This window comes from Melanotaenia boesemani, chromosome 15 (assembly GCF_017639745.1).
Source record: "Melanotaenia boesemani isolate fMelBoe1 chromosome 15, fMelBoe1.pri, whole genome shotgun sequence".
Classification (NCBI taxonomy): domain Eukaryota; kingdom Metazoa; phylum Chordata; class Actinopteri; order Atheriniformes; family Melanotaeniidae; genus Melanotaenia; species Melanotaenia boesemani.
The window spans coordinates 10,664,101-10,687,897 of record NC_055696.1 but is presented as its reverse complement, the minus strand read 5'-3'; the positions used below and the strand labels follow the sequence as shown (position 1 = coordinate 10,687,897).

The 23,797-nt window shown below is 37.6% G+C and overlaps 1 protein-coding gene across 3 annotated transcripts in view; it reads right to left on the bottom strand.

Moving 5' to 3' along the window:
* Window positions 1–23,797, bottom strand: part of cadm2a (cell adhesion molecule 2a) — a 248,490-nt gene that overhangs the window by 201,892 nt on the left and 22,801 nt on the right. The window lies entirely within an intron of this gene.

Genomic DNA, 23,797 nt, shown 5'->3' with positions numbered 1-23,797 from the left:
TTATTAATATAGAAACCAGTTCAAATCATTATTGCATTAAAAATAAATACAACTGGTGAGGGATGGATTCATCTGATTACATAAGTACTTGCATGTACACGCACACATACCAAATATTGTTGATGGTAAATTAAAAACATAATTACTTCTGATGGCGAGAAAGATAGAGGAAGATATTGCATAACCCTGGTTTGAATGAAGCCGACAAATCAATAGGGAGTCTGTTCTTGCTGTTGCTAGTCTCCGCTTTCCTCCCCAGCAGCATCGACTCACTCATGTTTTCGAGCAGGAAAAGGTACGGCTCTCTGGGAGCCATTCGCTGCAGGGATGTGGGTTTGTATCTTTGTCCATGATGAAATTAGGGAAAATGATGAAATAACTGGACAGGAAATGTTCTCTTGTGAGATGACATTTGTTTTGCTGACATGACATCGACAAGACTTCGTGAAAGGGTTTGAGTGACAGCTAAGCCTGTATTTTCAAAAACAGAAAGAGGACCCAGATGCAACAGGGCAGCGGGTCACCATGAGCGAAGTTTCCTCTGTGAACAGTAAACATGGTGACTTTGCTACCTGCGTATCAATAACCCTGAACCCCAACCGTTACACCATACTGAGGCTGACCTCATGCCCTCCAACAGCACAGATGCTAATGGGACAGACTGTGTCAGTCGGAACACATTAGGAGGGGCATCAGGGTCACAAAGTCACCAGCTTTGTCTCTTCTGTAATCTCACAGGTAGTGGCACACAAGTGTTAAAGAGACCTCAGAGTGAAGTCTTGCTGTTATTGTGCAGAGGTACAGTTAATGGCTGCTTTGTAAGTCTCCTTAAAACACACACATTATCAGGGGGGTTTGTGTGCAGGCCCATGAGTATATTGATTTTTCTTTCTACACTTTTTCTCATCTTTACTTCTCCAGCATACCTGTATTTTCTATTTGTTTGTGGACATTTTCTCAAAGTTCACTCTGATGAAAAATGCAATCTTGTCCTATCCCTATACTTTCTTGCTTTTTTTTCCCCTCATTCTTTTTTTTTTTTCTAACTAATAGAAATTCTGTTAGTATCTTTGTATGGCATGAGAGATGAAAATGATTTTGTGGAGAGGAAGAAAAATGGCAATGGAACGGAGGGAGTGGGCGATAAAAAAATGACAGAGGATAGAAAATCGATGGGAGATTAAATATATCAGAGCTCCTGGAGCAAGGTCAAGAGGATATGATCTTTCACGACACACAGTTGTGCCTCACTGAGCCTGAGGGAGCAAGAAAGATGAAGAGAGACGGGAGGGGGGCTGAGAAAGAGAAACAAAAATAGGGGCCAAGACAGACAAACAACTTTTCTTGAGTAGAGTCACTGTCCATTTATCAAAATAGCATTCCACTCAGCGTAAGTTTGCTTATGAGGGCAAAACACTGTAACCACAAGAAGAGGCCACGCAGTTTGCTGAAGCTGGCACAATAGCGTCTGGTGCAGAATGTAGAAATGAATCTTCAGTCAACTTTCTTCCCACGCTAACTAATTCAGTGGCTAAAAGGGGCCAGATCAGCCGGCTGTGTCTCCACCCCAGGTCCTAGTCCTGGTTCCATCTACACAGACCATTAGAGCCCAACTCTCACCTCCTACAGCGAGAAGGGCCAGATAACATCTGTCTACAGCTACCTCCCAGCAAACACTCAACCAATTAAAGAGCCATTAGCGCTCAAGCTTGGTGGGTGGAGTGTGGGTCAGTTTGCCTGTTTGTGTTTGTGCTTCTTCTCTGGATTAACACTACCTTTTTTATGTAAGACAACACGATGTGTTATTTACACATTTATCCATATGCACACAATATAAGCATGAAAAAAAAAGTACATTTACATCCTTGTAATGTTTATTTTACCTCTCCACTCACTAACTTGGCCCCACCCCCACATGTAACATTCATGAGTCGCCCCAGTCTCCATCATACAATTTAATTCATAATAGGGACAGAAGTAGGTCATTTGACAAACATGTCACATCTGCTCCAATCAAGGCTGCACCTCTTTTAAGCATCCTGAGCAAAGACGAGACCACTGGTTAAAGGATGCAGAAAGATGCAACCACACACAAAATAAAGAGAGCTGTTGTAAAATAATGACAAACCGCCAGAATCTCACAGGTTTGATCCGGCTAAGGATGCTGTTAGTACAGAAATAGTTGTCTTATTTCTTAGTCTATTCATTACATTAGACATAAGTGTAGTTAACAAATATTATATCTACATAAAAAATGGACTAGATTGTATATTTAATTATAGTGTGTATAACCAAGAAGATATATCATAATCACCTCGAGCTTAAAGCCTTGATTTACAAACAAAGTGAAGGGGATATGACCTTTACATCAAGATACTGTTGCATGCACGAGTTTAGTTATTTTGTATGTCATCCACAGAATGTACACAAGCATTGGTGGTGAAAAAGTCAATATGATAATAAATGCACTGCAAGAGAACAGCAGCGCAATGCACAATGGAACCTGCTTAGCAACCTTTAGACCTTTAGACAATGGCAAACACTGTAGAAAATTTATACTCAATTGGTTTGTTTTTTGCCATTATTTATTCTCCTCAACTGAGATATTAGAGTTTTTTCTTTTACCATTTTTTTAAAAGAACGAAAACAAAGATAATACTTGGCATTTGAAAAATGTCTTAGAAGAACAATAAAAGCTTAAAAGTGAAACAAAGGGACCAGATGACTCTCAGAGTGACCCATGTGTCAGCTGGCCTCCCACGGTCTTTGCTGTGCTTCATCACTGACCCAGGGGAGGTAAAGCGTCTGCTGTGCTCAGAGTGCCCTGCATGCCAGTCTGCTGCTCTGCACGGCCACCGATCTGTCCACCAACAGGCAAGAGCGATTACCTTAACTAATGGTGGATCCACAAATGTAATTATTGAAATATTATTGGTTTGGTTTCCCAAGAGGAACAGTGTGTTTACTGTGCAGCATAAGTGTGTTAAAAATGAGCTGGTGTGTATTTCTGTGTGTTTTTCCCCCTAAAGTTCCCTGTGGAGAAATAAAGCCTACAGCCACTGAGCTTTGAACACTTCCACCAGTGGAGGCAACATGCAGGTTTTCAAATCCCCATGTCCAACAAGAGTCACTCGCTCTGCTTCCAGCTATTAATTTGTAACCATAGCTTAACATGCTACAGTGACTTCTGCATGGATATATGCACTAAGCTTTAAATTGTCAAGAAGGGAATTGTCAATGTCTGCATATTTGCTTGACGCAAGCAACTTGGGAAACCAACGATGAAACAGATGAGCCCTTGCTTCAGCTGAATGTTTTAGACTGTGCACGGAAGGACTGGGTTGTTTAGTCATAAGGCCCAGGCTAATTCACAGTGGCCAGATTAAATGACCATATCAGCTACCAAACACTACAAACAGAATAGGGATTATCTTACATTCCAACTGCCTCATACGGTGGCCCAGAGGTGTCACAGCAAATAAAAGCCGCAACACAACAAAATAAGTCACAAAACTACAAATAAAAGCCGCAACACAACAAAATAAGTCACAACACTACAAAATAAACCGCAACACAACACAATAAACCACAACACTACAAAATAAACCGCAACACAACACAATAAACCACAACACTACAAAATAAACCGCAACACAACACAATTAGGCACAACACTACAAAATAAACCGCAACACAACACAATTAGGCACAACACTACAAAATAAACCGCAACACAACACAATAAGCCACAACACTACAAAATAAACCGCAACACAACACAATAAGCCACAACACTACAAAATAAACCGCAACACAACACAATAAGCCACAACACTACAAAATAAACCGCAACACAACACAATAAGCCACAACGGAAGTTGTCTTTTTTTTTTTTTTTTTTTTTTTTTTTATGATTTTACCACCGGAAGTTAGCTACACCAAGTTTCAGTACAAACAGATGGGAAGTTGGAGATTTTAGGAGGCAGCCGGAGAAGTAAGTAAAATACTGTTTGTTAATAACGTTTATTAATTTCGGCATGCGCTTTTATGAATGCTTTTAACTTTTATGTGTAGATTAAGAGTCATTGCATGTTCGATGTATGCACACGGACGAGGTACAGTCCGTTGCGACAAAGCAAAGCTGCAAGACAGTGCTTTATTAAATGTAATTGTTAGTAACTTAAACCTCTGTTTCTCTCCCTCTTAAGATAAGTAAGGCCTTTCCGTTTGGTGTTTGTCTATTTATAAAGCACGTTAACGTGAAAAAAATATTTAAAACAAAAACACACCAAAAAGAGAGAGAGAGAAATATGTATTTATGCAGACTGATGCGAGCCCCCAGCACTGTCTTGCAGCTTTGCTTTGTCGCAACGGACTGTACCTCGTCCGTGTGCATACATCGAACATGCAATGACTCTTAATTTACACATAAAAGTTAAAAGCATTCATAAAAGCGCATGCCGAAATTAATAAACGTTATTAACAAACAGTATTTTACTTACTTCTCCGACTGCTTCCTAAAATCTCCAACTTCCCATCTGTTTGTACTGAAACTTGGTGTAGCTAACTTCCGGTGGTAAAATCTTAAAAAAAAAAAAAAAAAAAAAAAAAAAAACTTCCGTTGTGGCTTATTGTGTTGTGTTGCGGTTTATTTTGTAGTGTTGTGGCTTATTGTGTTGTGTTGCGGTTTATTTTGTAGTGTTGTGGCTTATTGTGTTGTGTTGCGGTTTATTTTGTAGTGTTGTGGCTTATTGTGTTGTGTTGCGGTTTATTTTGTAGTGTTGTGGCTTATTGTGTTGTGTTGCGGTTTATTTTGTAGTGTTGTGCCTAATTGTGTTGTGTTGCGGTTTATGTTGTAGTGTTGTGACTTATTTTGTTGTGTTGCGGCTTTTATTTGTAGTGTTGTGACTTATTTTGTTGTGTTGCGGCTTTTATTTGCTGTGACACCTCTGGGCCACCGTAGCCTCATATATTCACATCCAACAAAGAATAAAGTAAATAAAGAATATATGGGGCAATAAAGTATTTCTGCTATCCACATTAATTTTGTAAGGGCAGTCAATAAACTGGTAAATTTAGCATAAACAAAAGCAAATTGCACTTTTAATGTAGACTGAACACTTCTGCAATCTCACAATGGATGTTGATGCAGAGAAGGCAAGAGAGGAAAGAAAAGGAGGAGAGTTGAGGCATGCTTTCAGACAACCTCTGTCACCTCCACTTATTGTTAGAAGAAGAATATTTATCCATGCCTCAATGCCCAACAAGAAAACATTGGAAGTATTTTTATACCTCCTCTCTTCTTCTCTCTTGCATGCTAAAAGCAAATATTGCAAAAAAATAGGGTGATCAGCTCAAAAATAAGAAAGCAAACAAATTTTATTGATTGTTTTAGAGCTTTATTAATGGATTATTTGAAGCACTCCTACATTTAAAGTTCCAGCTCTGAAAATTTGTTGGATTTATTGGGGGAAATGCCTTATAACATTTATAAGCATGTATTGAAAATTGCTCTTAATCCCCTTAAATTGTGTCTGACAGTGATATATATTTACATAGGTCACCCTTGACACTGTCCACCATGCAAAGCAGTATATAGCTACTAGCATATAACACTAGCTCTCTTTTGTTTTTCACCTCCATCTTTTTTGAAAATGGTGGGTACAATTTGAGCTATATCAGTCTGTTTGCTGTCTAACCACCACGGCACTACTCCCTATAAACAGTTGAAAAAAGTTAGGTTTTCCTACTTTTTCTTTACTGAGAAATATTGCCATATTTTTCCATCAATTCGGGCAATCTGGTCAGAGGATCATATATCATTCTTTTTAATTCAGGATCTCAATTCTCTCCTCAGATTTAGTAGAATTAATGTGATTAAATGACTAGTAATGCATACGTCTGTCTGGATACAAAGGCTATCATTTCAGCTAAAAGCTAATGGAGCAGCTTACAAGTGTCTGCATCCTGTTTTTACTATTTTATCCTGATGCATCTAACCAGAAGTATTGATTTATTTTTATTTTTTTTTTTTTTACCCTCTCCTGGACTGACACTTTTTTGAGGATAGTGGTTCACACACTATGCTGAACTTCACTTTCAAAATGAGCCATACATACATATCAATTACACTTCAGTGTTAGTTTATGTGGGTGGAAAATTTCAAACTGTTCTTCTGATTTATTTATTGCTATTTAATTTATTCAATGACATGATTCATCTAAAAAGCAGTTTATATGCTTAACTGAAATATTACATTCGATATTAAACAATCTGATTATCATCCACCCCCTTCCAGAAAACCCCACCACTTCATTATTTGCATGTGTATTTTCATTTACTGGTATAGCTGTAAATAGCTGGCTAGCTTCTTTAGAGGTGAGTGTGTTTGTAGTTTGCTGCAGCCATTTGCCACTTAAGAAATGTTTGGCTATATGTCATGTACAGTCCATCACAGAATGTTATGGTTCTGTTCACTGTACCCTCACTGTCTTGTCAAACATTATAGAAGATGTCAGATTCATTTAAGAGAGATGCATTTGCCTCTGTGCCTGAATTAGCGGTCATGCTTGTCTGCTTTAAGTTCCAAGGGACATGCCAGGGGGGGCAAAGTGTTTTTTGATGAGATAGCCAACTTCCTTTACACCTATAACATACATAGTTGTCACAAAAATGACCTTTTGAAAATATTAGCGTCATGCAAGCAATGCATTTCTCCTCCAAACAAGAGCAATCAAGTCCCTCAGCTGGCCTCGCCTTTGTTCCCCCTTTTAGTAGTGACAAGCCCAGACGGCGAAGGGGAGGGGGGTGGATAGAGGAAAGGGAGCTGCCTGCCTGTGTCCTATTTCTGCCAGTTGCCAAACTCTATAAAATCCCTCTCTAGTTGTGGAGAATATGCCACCCACCTACTGACAGCTTCCTCAGTTTTATACACTCTGCATTGCCAGTGGGAGATAGACAGAAGAGATATGCAACCCAGCTGGGTTTATCCTGTTACACAGTTATGCACAAACTACTGTCTCACCCAGAGAATACATAAATACATAAATCAAAGAGCAACACCTTGAATAGTTAAGCGTGTTTCCATGTTTTAAACCCAAACTGTGGTATATATTTTCCCAAAACTGTTAAAACTGTATTTCTTTGAACATTTGCTTTCCCACATGTTAAACTTATATTTCTTTGTTGTGATTAGGTGCCATGCTAGTTAGCTAAAACATAAACAGCCAGAATGTGCAAGCCAGCATTAAAAAATATACATTGGTCTCGGTTAAAAAAAAAAAAGCCTGATTTTGATGTAAATACATCAATTCTTCAAAATTATGTCAGCTTGATTAATAAGAAATGCCACTTTAAATTCAGGAACAGCCTTCTCTAAACCTGTGATGTATTCAGCCTCTTAAAATTGACTGCAAGTTACCCATTAATATTCTTCAAGCACATGTTTTTATATCAAGAAAGACTGGAGTCTATTTAGAAAAGCAAGTGAGTTGGAAACAAAAATTAATGGGGAAAAAGTGACCACACACATACAATGAATTTCAATTACCTTCCTTTGCCGTTTAAGCTGAGACACAAGCTCTGCACACACCAGCTGGGTATGGAAATCAAAGACAAAGGAACAATTCAGCTGCAAAATGATACATACATAAGAAGCTAAAAATATATGTACAAGCAAGCGCATAGTCAAAGATTAAATTGCATTAAAGTGATTATTATACACTCATAATCCCAAAATTCCAAAAATCAGCAGGAAGTCCCCAGAGAGACTTTCCACAAGTCCCACTCCAAGTAATTAATCATGAAAAGCTCATCAGTATTTCTCAAAATGGATTTTTTAAAATTAATTTATGACAAGAAAAAAACTTCCAATGACCTTGAAGGCTTGAGTAACACTCCACTTTTTTTCATATTCAGTGAATTGACATCTATAAATATGCTAATCTGGCCCGGCCCATATCACCACCGACCAGCTCATGACACAACCTGCCCTGTCTGCAACGCTGTACAATGGCCAGGTCAAACAGTCTGGTAATTCAGCTGTATATGTTTGAACTAGAGAGCCATTCTCAAGAGAGGAAGCTAAATTAATCAAGGTGGCATGCAAGTGGAACTAACAGAGCGGTAATGCATTCAATTTCCATCGCTTTCAACATTATTATAAATGCACTGCTCACAGTCAGCTAAGGGCTGAGACAAGCTCCTGGCTAGCTTGGCCTTGATTCCACTGTCTTCTCCACCTAGTTTCTGCTAATTTCTCCTCTAGCTTGCACAAGCTGTTCATTTCATCTGTTCCTCAAAGTACAGGCTAAATAATCTTCAAAGCCCCCATCCAGCAAATTGTCAACAGTGGCCTCTCTCCTATTAGATGTGGTACATGTGGGTTCTCTGACTTCACCTTCAAGGCACATGGTGCTCTGAAGACTGAGAGCACAAATCATTAGTTAGCCTCTTGTAACACGTGCAACATTACCTTTAAAAAATTGATTATTAAACTGTTAATAAGACAATACTGAGGAATGCAAAAGATGGAATTTGAAATTGCAGAAGTGTATTGTTCGGACAGTCTGCACAAAACAGACACAATGGCCGAGCATGAAATCCGGCACCCTCTTCTACTTCGGCTTCTATCTGTGGATTTGTTTGCTTGAAAAGTCTGGTTCGTTTTGGGGATGTGTGAATGTGCAAATGAACTCTGATGCAGATAAAAGAAGCAAACTCTGGTCTACATAAAAATGTAGCTCTTGGTTTGTTTCAAGTGAACAAAGTACAGGAAACGTTACTATGCCAAAAAAAGGACTTTTTGAGTTCAACAAAGGGCATTGTTGGTAAACGCAACCAAAAGTGTAGGACAACAGGTGACTCTGGCTGGGAGAAATGTCTTACAGTCAGACACAGACAAACGTAAAAATTCTGATAGAAATATGGTCAATCCATTACCGCTAGGATCTGATGCAGCTCCATGTTTTGATCTTATGTGGTGGAAACAGAAGTTGTCCTCCATTAATCACTAGATGAGCGAGTTTTCATCTTTTCTGTTTGTCAGGTAAATATGAGAAGCCATGTTGCACTTTTACACTTGGAAAGTATTAGTAGTCACAAAGAGAAAAAGGATGCATCAAGATCATCACTTTATAATCACATCGTGGTAATCTGAATAGTAATAAAATCTAATCATGATGTGCCTTCAGATTCCCACCACTAATCAATAGACAGTTTCCTGCCGATATTATTGGTCTAAAACAGGAGTTTCAAAAGTCAGGAAGTATCAGCTGGGATGCTCCTGATTAATATATCTGATCTACACTTACAAAGTAAACAACAGCTTCAGTGTGCTGATGACACTTAAAAATATACAAAAGGTCTAAAGGTATTTATTAGTTTCTAATTTACAAAAAAAAGTACAATATTTTATTTGGTATCTTTTGTTTGTCTTTGTGGTTGTTTTGATTATCTTTGAGGCAGTTTTTCTGTTTTTTAGGTTGTTTATTTCTGTTTGTAGTTGATGTCCCGTGACCCTGAATTGGACTAAGCAGTATAGAAAATGGATGGATACGTTGTTTGTGTCTTGTTACTGTCACCTTATGTTTCTTTGTAGTTTTTGTGTTTCATCATCGTAATTTGCCCTTTTTTTTGTGTCATTACATCATTATTTGCCAAGTCTTTGTGGTTATTTAGTGTCTTTAATGTTTTGTGCATCATTGTGTTAATTTTTTGTGTCCCGGTGGTTGTTTTGTTTCTTTTGGAAAACCAAAACATTTCCTCCATAGTGTATGTATCTATATTGTATCTCTTTAAACAAACATAACGCATTTAGATTATTTTATGTTCTCTCCATCTAAAATTTAATTGAATAACTTGTCCAATATTTCTTTATGCGTGCTGACACAGCCTATCCTGAAGCAGTTTAAAAGCCCCCTTGGAAAGGTCCACATCCCACTTTTTCTGATCTAAAGAAATACTTTATCCTTTCCACTTCCTTTAAAAATGTAAAATGTACAGTATTTACAGACATACAGCCTCTTCAATCCATGTACGACCTTTCTTGCACTGTGATTCATCGTTGCTATGTGTGATCCAACACAAAGGAACTGTGCAAAGCTGCTCTACACTTCCAACGGCAGTGAAGGCTTAGCATGTGATAAGGGCTCATAGTGTTGGGAGTAGAAAAACAGTCAAACTTCTAGCTAGAAAAAGGGAAGTGCACTTCAAAAGTGTTTCCATTTGTCACATAGCAACAGCAGCAATCATTACTAGTCCTTCACAACAGCATGTGTTAAAAAAGACTTCCTGTTGTGAAACGGAAAGTGACTTCTCTGAGTTTGACAGGAATGGTTGTTATGTTGTGTTTCCACTTGGCATTTCCATACCATTATGCAACAGCTCTGTCTTGAACTGCTAGCATTTTGAAGATTCTAAAGGAGCTACTGTTGTTTAGCACATGCAAGCCCACAAGTGAAAACAAATTGAAGCTAGAGCTCCCTTGATATTTTAACATCTTCTGTTAACCATTAGTGGAGGCATACAGTGTCTTCTTCATGTCAATGTGTCAACCAGCCCAGTGTCCCACTCCATGTTAACATGCAAGTCCCTGTCCACTGGGCATTAACATGCAGGGCCAGCAGCCACTAGGTGGGTCTGAGCAGAGCCCAAGGCAGGTGGCAGATAGTCAATGTGCACGCTCCTAAATCATTCATGTAGCTGGGTTGAAGAAAGTGTGTGTGCGTGCAAATATGAGTGCAAATTTGTAAGGAGCACCTTACACCTATTGATCTTACAATATAAGAACACAGCAAGTCAGATAGACCATGAAATAATATTCTGTTGCTTTTGTGATGTTTCATAAGAACATATAATTCATTTTGTATATTTGTTATTACCATAGAACATATGAGCAAGATTAAAAAATGTAGGACAAGAACAGGAAAAAAGTTAGCTGGGTGTGAACTGGGAATGGAGAAGGTGAAACTGACATTCTTGAGAAGGGGCAGGCCGTGTGGGTTTTGTTAATGAATTAGTATGCATGGCTGGTACCACACAATGACCTCGAGCAAGGAGCTGACATGCCATAGACACTCAGCTGAAACTAACACTAACACCACAAATTATTACCTTTTCATTATGGAAATTAGCCCTTCCTTCTCATTCATCCCACCCTGTCTCTGCCTCACTTCTCTCACCTGCTGCTCTTTTTTCTATTCCTCACATCTCTCCACTTGCTCTGGTATATTTGGAGGAAGAATGGTGTTGACTCTGAAAAGCAATTACCTGTCATTTACCTGTCCCTCTCTCTCTCAGATAATGAATTTCAAGTGAAAGGTGAAATAATTATCTTTTCAGTCACCAAATCAAAGCTGTAGGCAGGAATAGCCACTGTCACAATATGCAGCATGTCATATGGGATTAAAGGATTCTATCTAACACGTACACCCACGTACAGTATGCAGACACATACAATACAAGTTGCACTGCACTTCCATGAATGCATCGACTTTAGGATCATGACAGCAGTCATTTTTTTGTGCTATCTGATAGCTTGTATGATCTTACAGTTCAGATCTGGCAGTGAAACCCAGCTAAACAGAGTTATTATCACGGTGAAACAATTTCTCTCAGTCCAAAAAAGCAAGCTATCGATGTATATTTGCAAAACTGGATCAGTGTAACGATTGCAGGGTTACACATTCCAATAACAAAGATTTACATTTGTCTTTGAAAGTGCAAACAAAGACTATGTTCATACCGCAGAACTTAATGCTCAATTTCGATTGTTTGCTGAGATCAGATTTTTTTAAACATGGTTGTTTACATTATAATTTAATAAAACCACCATCACATTCCAGTATAAACCATCTATGGATCTGAACTGGCGTCACACGAGCCAAGCAGTGTTTATGGAGGTAAATATGGATGCTACATTTGTTAGCATGTATGTATCAACTTCAAAGTGTTTGAGCCCAAAAAAATTATATAACATTATTCCATTCGATCTCAGTAAAGAATATTGTTTTTCTAATATAATATCTTGCTATTTATGGTCTTTAGTTTTAAAAATCACTATTTCTTCACAATTACTTAAGCTACAAAGCAATTGTAACTGTCACAGTTAACACAAAATACTGTTTGAGCTTTGACTGCTGCTCCTCTAACAACATCACCTTCCTGCACCACCTTTTTCTGCAATGATTTAAGGGTGCCAAGAGTACCAAGCGTGCCAGATTGATTTCAGAAAAGAGTGGGCCGGAATAAAGTATTTGTGATGCAACATGAAAAAACCCCTTGTTATCTAAAATAGCCAACTCATGGGACCTAACCCCTAATTTGTACTCGATTGAAGCCAAAGTTTCCTACAATTTTCTTTAATATTTAACCTCTTTTCTAAGGAGATAAAGAGTCTAATACGGCACAGAAATTAGTAAATTAAAACAAGAACATTTCTTGTTTCTTGTTGGGATTTAAAATTGCAGCAGCACATTCACTGGTTCTCTCTCAGGATGAAGATGAGAATGAAGAAAACAAAAAGAGATCCTAACACCGTAACATATTCATAAAACTACACTTTGGAGAAAAACAAAATTAAACTAATGCCTTTACAGGAATGAGTGAAATAATGGGCCATGATTAAAAATAGTGTGGGACAGAGGTCCCCAACTACTCCAACATCCTTGGATGGTATTTTCATGGAGGATTAGCTCAATAAATTGTATATCTTGAGGAGCTTAACGTCTAATCCAACCAGTTCAGGTGATTTGTCAGATCTGAAGCAAAATGGTGGCATTCAAAGACCCTAATACCATTAATATATAATTAAAAAATAAACACATCAACACAAACAACACCAAAATCTCCAAACTGAAAGAAAGTTACAGCAATTTTGTTTTAGCTTAAAAGACACATAGATATGCCATTTGTTTCTCACGTATTACTAAATTTATTGCCAATAAATGTTGTTTTTTTTTCAGAATCAGAAATACTTTTTAGGGAAACAGACACATTGCAGTGCTCCTTAAAAACTTAAATGCAGACAAAGAAATAGAAAACACAAAAACAAATGCACAAGTTGCTGAATTAAATATGTGTATCATAAATACAGCACCAGTCAAAAGTTTAGACACACTTTCCCATTGGATATAATGGGAATGTGTGTCCAAATTTTTGACTCGTACTGTATATAAATACATCATGGATGCGCTTATCATATTTATCAGGTTTAAATTATTACAATGGAATAAAATAAATGTGGCAGTTGCAATAAGCGCCGATCTTTTTATCGAATTATTTAAAAAATAAAAAAATCAAGTTGAAGCTAAACACATACAGAAATTACTCAACCTCCACAAGACCCATATCCCAGCTCAATGCAACTTTAACCTGGTGTTAAGTTATCCCACAGAAAAATGACATCTATTCAAACATTAGACTGCCATTTCTAATATGGAGAAAAACTGTTCAATAAATCTTCTTGTTACTCTGATACATTTGCCAGGGGGAGGGGGAGTGTGTGTGAGTGTATAAGCTTTCACAGCAGGAAGCTGCTCGTTGTGAAAATAAAATAGGGAGATGGGGAGTAGAAGGAAAGAGGTAAGGACCGCACAGATGAGAAGAAGAACAAGAAGCACCAGGAAGCACCAGCTGCTTGTCGTTTCTCCCTGTGGCACCTTCAGGAAAACAGCTTTTAGCAGCAGGCAACAAAAAAAGCTGCAAAATGAACACTGTTGCATATGAACAATCACCTGCTTGCCCCCAAAGTCTCCAAAATGGTGAATAACTGAGGAAACACTGGAAGAATGGAAGGAGATATGATGGGGTACGATAAAATAAAATCAAAAGCAAGATAGTGAAGACGAAAGAGAAAAGGTTAGAATTTTAATGGCTTTTACAATGTTTAATATTTGACCTGGCCAAACACTTTACACATCTATACATCTTTGTATATGATGGGATGTATATTTTGAGATCCATGATCTATGTGTGTATGTGTGTCAATGAGAAAATGTGTATGGACTGCTTATAGCTCACAGCACGATGCCTCTGTCGATATCCAATCACTGTGAAAAACTACACTCAGTGAGCTAAAAGCAAACCCTAGAGAGCATCAGACATTTGTCTGTCCTTAACAGGCTTCCTCTGAGTTGGCTGGAACAAAAACACCCATAAAATGTAGTGTGGGCATATAGTGTTTGTGTTCATAAAATCTATAAAGTCACACATTCAAAATACAGAATTTGGCCAAAATGTTTAAAATTAGGCTTTGGTATATGTTCAAAACATGAAAAAAGATTCAACTTTCCATGGCTCCCATAAGAACTCAATTCTCTGCACATAGCAGAAATACATCCACAATGCTGCAAGTCAACAATGCTTTTTTTTCTAATGGCGAACACTTAAATATGAGGCAACCCACTGTTGTGACATGAAACAATTTGGTCTGTTTTATAACAAATGTAATATTACCAGACACAGAACATCTGTTTCTTGATTAAGGTGAACAGTTCAATTTTGATTCTGACACGTATTTTTATTTAGGTATACCAGATACAGTTCCATTAAATATGGACCCAGTGCATTCTCGTTCCAATGGCTTATTCTACCAAAGGATATGCTTTAGGTCCATTTAAAAGGTCATATTTGTAGAATTCTTTTTTTAATTATAGTTTCTTTGAGCATAAAAACTCAAATATGACTATCCACCAAGTTGAAAAAAGTTTATTGTCTATGTTCTATGCAGCGAAGTTGATTAACTGCGACAACGCTAAAGGCTAGAGAGTTTTCTTGTTTTTGAGCCACTAGACGGTACGTGAGTCACTGTAATATCCTGTCTGCCTTAGAGCCAACAGAAGAAGAGGAAATGGTGACTGGTGATGATAGCAGCAAACAAAGAAATTATAGTTTTGCCACCATGTTCGCACTAAAAAGCAAGCCAATCGTAGACCTAGTCAATCATAAATATCATCTGCACATGCAGAGGTAGCTGTTCCAGCTCGTACAGTGTGAGTCTTCAGATCTTTTTTTTTTTTTTACAATTTCTTTGTTACGATCAAAGCCGCTAGATGAAGTGTAACAGGATAACAAGATCAAATAAAAATTTCTAACATTTTTATTAAAATGACTAAATTAAAAATTCATTTTGAAAGGAATTGAAACATAGACCTCACATGGTAAAAAAATAAATAAATAAATAAAAATCCTGGCAAGTTATCACCTTTGTGGTAATCATTTTTGCTGACTCAATCCAAAAAACACTGCCAGCAAACCATTTTTGGACACACACCAATCATCACCATCATTTAAATTAGTAGTTTAAAAATCATTTTTACTGCTATAAAATCCAACAATTTACACAAAAAGGAAGTACAAATAAAATGTAATTGCAGAATTAACTGTTATTATCCTATTTCTACTATTCAAAGTTTCATTGAAATTCATTTAATTACACATTACTTGATCTCAAATTGATTTAGTTTTTTTTTAATCTGCATACATTTCACTCAAACAGTTTTTTCTAATACAGAAAATCAGCATTTTAAATAATCACAATTATTCAGTTTGAATTAACTACAGTAGAATCAAGTTGTGGAGAAGATGTTATAGTTTGTCTGCTAATGAAATTGTTTCACTAGCCCTGATTATTTACTATCCTCAGAGCTTTAGAAATAGGTGACATGTATAACATATAAGTTAACTGTATGACAACATGCAGACTTCTACCACAAACGCTATGCTCCTGAATATGCTCCTGTTGCATATTCATAAAACATAAACTCGATGCCTGTTGCCTCTGCACTATCCTTATAATTTGGTTGAGTTTGTGTTGAAGGCAACAAACATTTTGCTTATATTTATAAATGAAAAAAATACCATATATGCATCAGCCTATACACGTCTAGGGATTCTTTCCATGTCACACATAGAGCTGTTTGGTCTCTGCAAGATTTATGATTTTCACTTTTCCTGGTCAGGAAAGGCAGAATTTCTGGATGAATCCAGACAAATCACATCCCTGCCTTATTGTTAGTTTGTGTGGTGTAACTCTATAAACTGGTACCTGCTGCTGTGCTTGAATAAATTCCGTTTTAACAAAAAAGAAGAAGAATATTTTTAGATTAAGAAATTTCTTCTGCTTTTCTACTTTTCTGCTTTTGCTACATGACAGTCACCCATAAATGTACAGATTACAGCAAACTATTAAAAAAATCTGACATTTTCTTTTCTTTCAGCAGAGTATCCAATTTAGCTCAAATACATGAGACAAAACAAGCTGCTATGGTGCAACACAAACAGAGAAAATTTGATAGAGCAGCAGAGACAGAAAGAAAGCAGTCCACCTAAAAAGAAAGAGGTTCCCAACACCTGATCCACAGAGTAGCCATAGGCTCTATACTCTCAGGAGAATGGCTTGGCTAGGGGAAAGCTGATTGGAGAAAAATCCATTTTTATAAACACACAAACACACACATGGAAAAAGTACTGTATTACTTTTAACAATACTGATTCTATCACTCTTTTCTTCACGTCATGTCAACCATGACATAGCTAGCACGCATCAACCTCATTAACAGAGAGCACACTCACTCTGTTGCCTGATAGAAACATTTGTTTTGTTCAAGTCTAGATCTGATAATGTCCTTGCAGCAAAAGGCTACCTCTTAACCCTGCTATGTTTTGTTTGATATTCCACAAAATTCTTTCTTTCTATCTGTTTTCTGCCTATTTTCTCACTTATGCCCTATTTTCCCACAGGCAAAAATTTATATTATGCAAATACTCACTAATGCTAATGTTCGAAGGCAGGCACAGGCCTTATTTGCATATGGCGGCACACTCAGCCAAGGAAACAGCATGACACGCTGACCCTGGTCAGGTTGCCAGGGGAACTAGCCCCCACACCCCACTCTTGGACACACGCACAAAAAAAACCTAAGAACCGCAACTTCATACACTTTTACACGCTACAACAACATTGCTCAGTTCAGATGTGCTGCACTAATGACCAATTAAGGGTTCACAACTTTATCTAGTGTACCATGTTAAGTTTGCCTATTGACTGCATGGATATCCCATGGTGAACATGGTCCTGTGATCATAATGGTCATAATGAGCAGCTTCTGTGTCCATCACAGCCACTTTGCCCTGCTTTTGAAATGGAAATTGTTGGATTACTGACAACAATGGGCTCAGTCCTCTTTTAGTTAATTTTACAATAGAATGACAAAGAACTATAGTAAACCTCTCTTCCTCTTGCCACTAACTAAATTAAGACATATCTCCATATGGCAAAGACCTATTATTCTTTTCCAAGTGACACACTGACACACGCATTCACACCATAAACACATTTACAGCACAGTCAGATATAGCAGCACGCATCAAACAATGACATATGAAAGCATGGATGTGAAGGCAGCAGTTTATATGTGTGTGCCTTGCTTTCTGGATAATGCACACTTGCTATCTGTTTTCCTGATGAGAACAATGGCTGACAAGGATGGATGTTCTGGATTCTAACTGCTTGAGGATTATGTGAATGGTTCTTCTCAGCACACGATAAGCCAATAAGACCTTGTCTTGGCCAGCAAATTTGGTCTGCTGGGACACAACTTTTAGGAATCCTCTTTCAGTCTGAGCATCAGCGCTCATATCAGAAGAGGCACTTGTACATATTTAAAGAAAAAAAAAAGACAAAACAGGAGAAGACGTAACAGAAAGAGAGAGTGGAAGGCAGGAGTCGATTGGGTGGATGGAATTTACAGAAAGGCTGGTTGCACATGATTAACTGCTCAGATTCAGAAGCCACAGCTGCCATTACTGCTGCTTTTTATGTTTATGTAAGCCAACGCAAACAAGAACGAGGCCCTTTTCACAACAGCCTGACACCACTTTATGGTGTGACATTTTCTCCCGTACATTATCTGAACCTATATCAGGCATGCAACCTTTCCTTTTATTCTTTTATTTTCACTGATATAGTTTCTATTTCTCCTCACTTGTCTGGAACAATCAAATCTTCCATCACGCTTCTCTTTACAGCCAAGTTTCTGGCTATGACAGGTCATCTTGTGATCCAATCTCATCTGCTGAAAACCAACGAGTTATCAGACAACATCTGCTGCAGTAGTCCATCTGCATTTTTATGGCTACTTCACTCTTAATGCATGACTATATCTGTGATGTTTTTGTGTTGATAAAATCTGTCCACTGACTTACACGTGGAAAGTACTCTTAACAGCCTGTGTGGCAGTTCCTGCTAATGAAGGTGTTTCCAAGAGCCTATACACACAAACACACCCCAGTTTGAACCACTACCCTTATCAAAGCACTGCACTGACCTCCAACTGAATGAGAACAACCTAACCTAAAGTATAACCTTAACCCGCCCCAGTTGATGTCTAACCTTGACTTTCACCCTTAACTCCAGTTATGACCCCAAGATGTGATATTTATTTTACTCATTAGGACTCAGCTTTGGTCCTAATAAGAATTGCCGGTTCATAGAAAGTGAGTGCTTACACTGGGAAATATCCTAAAGATGTAACAGGAAGCGCGCACACACACACACACACACACACACACAGACTGACAAGATGAAAGCATTACCAGCCAAAGACACACGTCCAGCGATAATTATGTCTGCATCAATACTTATTTGACCTGACTTTACTCAAGCAGACCATTCATACTGAGACTGTTCAAATGATGCATGTGGATGCTTTAATGCCCCCTTCTATGGAATAAATATACAAGTCTAATTCTCTTATTTTATTAGTTACTCTAAGCATTTAATTCACACTTAATAAATGGCTACTCAGAGACTAGTATCAATAAGAATTGGCTGTCTAATTCGGTCAAGCAGCTCGTCCACTGTGCTGTTCAACTGTTTCAACGACAGCTGTCAGTGTGGGACATTGACAGTGATTTCATGTCTGCTGCCTGTTACTAAGCTCCTTTTTTAGTAAAAAAAAGTTCCAAGTTGCTGCAAAGGTGGGAGAACTTCCCAAACTTAAAAAAATCATAGATATAATATATTAAAAGTACTGCAATTTAATTTAGTATATATAAGGTACTGCTTTATATTTATATTAATATCCCTGGGATATTAATAGTATATATAAGTATATAATAAATAGAAAGCTGTAATGAAAAAAATATGAAGTACAATAAATTGGAAAAGTCAGTCTTGTAATAACAATTGTAAACTTACTTAAACAGGTGGTATGAACAGGGTCTGTGATGCTACTGGTTTTGGTGGAATAATTTGAAAAACAGTATAAAGGCTGATTTCACTAATTCACTAATCAACAGGAGATTAAAACCCTATCAGATCGTCCATACAGTACAGCATCTTGCAGCAGCAGGATAAGCGTTCACTCATGCATCACCAACCAGTAACACAAAAGTGCTCAGGGAAGTAATGACATAAAGTTCCTGAGAGGAATGATAACTGATAAATTTCACAAGAGCTCATCAGAAAGACAGAAGGGAGAATTCAATAAAGCAATTTTGCAAGTTCACATTAGTAAATAACCAAGATTCATTTTAAAGTATCACACGGAAACAGCTGATTTTGAATAAATTCTGTATATGTTGCATCAATCTCTTACCAGGACTAGTAGATAACCTATAAAAGGTTAAGCTTGGCATTTACCTTTATATGTGCAAATTGAAAGGATCAGTGCATGTTGTGAAATTAATAGTTGTTGTTTTTTTCTTTCTTTTCTTTTTACTACAGGAAAAAAAAAGAAAAAACTAATGCACCGTGTGTTGAAAATTTTAACAAGGCTCCAGATTTAAGTGCAGTAGCCAAGAGCAGCCCATGAGCCTGGTTTGCCCTTCGCTGCTGAAGATGCCTTTAAGTCTTGCTCTTACACCTCACACAAATGAATTTCACAGATTCATTAAACCTGACCAACAAGGTTAATCAGCTCATCTTTTTGGTAAAAGGAAAATTTTCCAACATCCCAGTAATGGGACCTCATCTGCAACTCAAGCTTAAATGCTTGAGAAAGCTATGAATATACAGCTTCCTCTTTAACTTTCAGACATTAAAAACCATTTAGAAACAGTTTCCTGACGAGCACCTAAATCTAGACTGTGAGATGTTGATGGCAGCTTTAATTTAGTTATCTGATTCGGCTCTGGGGAGCACACCAAGTTCAAATTAAACTGAGTAAGACTGGAGGCATTGAGTATGTCTTCAAAATACCACACACACTGTTTCTGTGCTGTAAAGAACATTCATTTATTTGTCACACGTCTAATAAAAGACTGCAGCATATGCACTTTTTACCATTCTTTTACTGCCATTTCTAGTTTATGAGTTTTCTTTCATTAGAGTGGCTTTTTAATTACTGTTCCCTGTCTCTTTACGGCCTCAAACCCCCCCTTTTTTTTTAATATTATTTTTTTTTTAATCAAAGTACTTCTTTGATAGTTTTATAAGTTGCACCAGTGGCTGTGTGGTAAGCAGATTAATAGGAGAGTAATGTCATTAAAATGGTAATGTGTAGACTTGGGCGAGATGCTGAAAACAATAATACTCCATTTGATTAATGACACTCCAAAGCATGAGCATGTACACACACATACAGAGAAACACACACAAACCCTAAGTCCTACAAGCATTTCACCCGTACGAAATAAGCTTTATTTTTAAAATTTGTGTTTGTTCTGAAGTACTATCATTTGTTATAATTGTGTTTTATTTTTCACTTTTTCCAGTAAATTCAATGGTAATTGAATTGAACATATATAGTATTTTACACCTAAAATGGTATTTCTTAAACATTGCCAGAGGATACATGGGCCACCAAGAATGTGATTAGTGCACATACCCAGACACACATGGTAGGAGAAAACTGGTGGCAGATAACAAAAGAAACTTTTTAATACTCTCAAAATCCAGTTTAACATTAAGATCTGAGTTAATGTGTTATTGAAAATACTAAATCATCAGACAGAGGGTGAAAAAAGATGGAAAACCCAACACACAAACACACACAGACTACAACACAATTGGCCTTGGGATAACTTTATACAATGCTGTTGTGGATAGTTTTTTAATGAAATCCGGAGCTGTCAACTCATGCTTTCCAACCACAAAGACAGAGTGGGTGAAAACAAAACAAAGACAGAGACAGTAGGAAATACAAACTGGGAGAGGTTTTGATGACTTAAAAAGGGAAAATTCCTGATTTATGACTTTCTGGTTTTTCATACAGCACCAATGAAAAGCTACAGTGTGAAATAGCAAATCTGTCAGGGTCAGCATGATGGAGTAAAAATCCCATTTTGCTGTAGAAACTTTGAGCAACAGTCTAAATGATTTTTAGATGTAGTGTTCAAAAATCCTATTTTGAAAAACTAATAAAAGGACACTTTTTGAAGTGTTTTTTTTTTTTTATCAGTCCATAACAAAAGCAGTGCTGCTACATTTCCAAGTAGACGTTGGCTCAGTGTTGCTCAGAAACTAAAAAAAAAAAAAAAAAAATGAAAGCCTCCATTTCAAATCTAGTAGTTGAATTTTTACTAATCCATGTATTATGTGGCCACAAGAAAAACAAATGGCTAGATGGATATAAAATGTGCCACTTCAACTCAAAGCTAAAGGCTAAACTTATGAATCTCTGCATCATGAGTTCAAAGTTAGCTTACAACCAGTGACACCTTGCTTAGTTCATATAGAGTAGCAGAGTTTAGAAATTTTTCTTTATTTTTATTTGACTGTCCAAGAATGCTAGAATGTTGTTCTTTGTGAAAACTTTTCTGACCTCGATGCATGACATTCTCCTGATTTCTTACTCCAAATCTGTCTCTAATATCCTGCTTAAAAAGAGGAAAACGCTGCTATGATCCTGAAGGGGTTAACCAGTCAAAGCAGGTTGCATGTGTATCATTCATCATTAATAGTAAACAGTTTTTAAAGACTCAAAAAAAAAAAAAAGAAGAAAAATACTGCAGTTTATTTTGGGGTCTAAATTTAATGGTTCCCTCAATCTCCTAGCATCAAAACAATTTTTGCTCAACTGCGCCTGTCTGAAATAGCTCTGTAGAAATAAATATAGCTGCTGGGCTACTGCACCAGATAAAGAACAAGATCCTGTGGGCAAAGCCCTAACACGCTGTCATAACCACTACTGTGTGCATCATAAATGGCATAATAGAGCTTTGCATCATTTAATCAACAGAATTATAATCTACAGGAAGATCTATATATTACTTTAAAAAGCCAATGAAAATGAGGTCAAACATGCTGAAACATCAAGCATGTATGCACACAAACTCACACCTCTGGGCTAGCCTCCAGAAGCCAGTTCAGTCCTCTCAGCCAGGTTGGCGTCAGGGGAAGGTAGCAGTCTCTGATCGTTTAATAGGCCTGGCCCCTGACAGACAGCACTCGCTTCGTCAACCTGTCAGGGGGCCAAAGCTGACCCCGCAGAGCCATTTTGGCTCTGGCTGGCTGCGTGCTGAGAGGCAGAGAAAAACAACAAATCCACAGACTCAAGGACTCTGTCTCTGTCACTACTGCTCATCATCTAGCCACTCAATAGGAAATTCCACATGAATATAACATAAACATGACATATTTCTAGGACTAATGCACACACTCACCAACATACAAGGCTGTTCAAAAAAAGGAACAAAAACCCAGTCAAATCCATCAGATTTGTGCTGGTAGCAAGGTTTATTTCTACATATTGTGTGACAGTTGGTTTTCACTGATTGGAGACAGACACCTAAACAAAAAAGAAAAAAAAAACAAAAAAAAAAAACCTCTTTGCTGGCATTCTTCCACTTTGCACTACACTGTGCCATCGGCTAGAAGTCAAAACACATTTGAAACGCAGTGAAAAATAGGATGTGACTAAAAGAAAGCAAAACCTTAGCCTCCAAACCACAACTGTGCTTGTAAAACAAGTGAAAATGACATGTTTGAGCACTTATGAGCAACACACATACACATATATGTGTGTAATACCCCTACAGACATTACACACAACCACATGCACAGTGAGTGTGTAATGCTCCCGCTAACAAAACAAACAAAGGTAACAGGGAAAATGGCCGAAAAGGTTGTGATGCAACATCAGCAAATACACCTCAGCATGTCAAACGAGTCATGAGTGACCCTGGTTAAAGGTGAGCCCCCGTGGGTGTGTGTGAGACCCACAATGATGAAATCTGACTGAGAGCTAAGTGCGAATGTTGCACTGACTGTATGTATGTCTGTTTAGTGAGTTTATCTCAGAAAAAAACTATAAATATGCTATTTGTTTGTGATTTATAATATTTAGCATTATTAAGGGAAGTTAATATATAGCAATACCCCCCAAACAAGCAGCTGCTTTAAAGGCGGATTTATGCTCGCGCTGCGTTGGCGTAACTGCCGTAAGCTTGGGGTAGCTCCATAGAGGCACACACACCTCTTCCAGACCTGACGTGCACCCCTTCTACACAGACCGTTACGCAGAGATATTCCCTTGCAATTGGTCAGTTTTGGATTACGTGTTGCCGGATATCTGGATCTTCTCGCTGAATTGGTGTGGTAACTATCATTTTTAAAAACAATAACCAGTGGATTCAGTTGATTAGAGGCTGATCGAATTATTTCTTCATTTTCTTCCACAAGCTGATAAACAAACTGAAGCATACTGGACTCCATTGTTGTTTTAAAACAGAAAATACCTACCAAACTGAAGTAAACCATCAAAAGAACTCACTGCTGGTGAGTTTACCATCAAATAACACCTCTGCTGCCACCTTCAGATTAGGAGAAGAAACTGCAACACAACATCAAAACGAC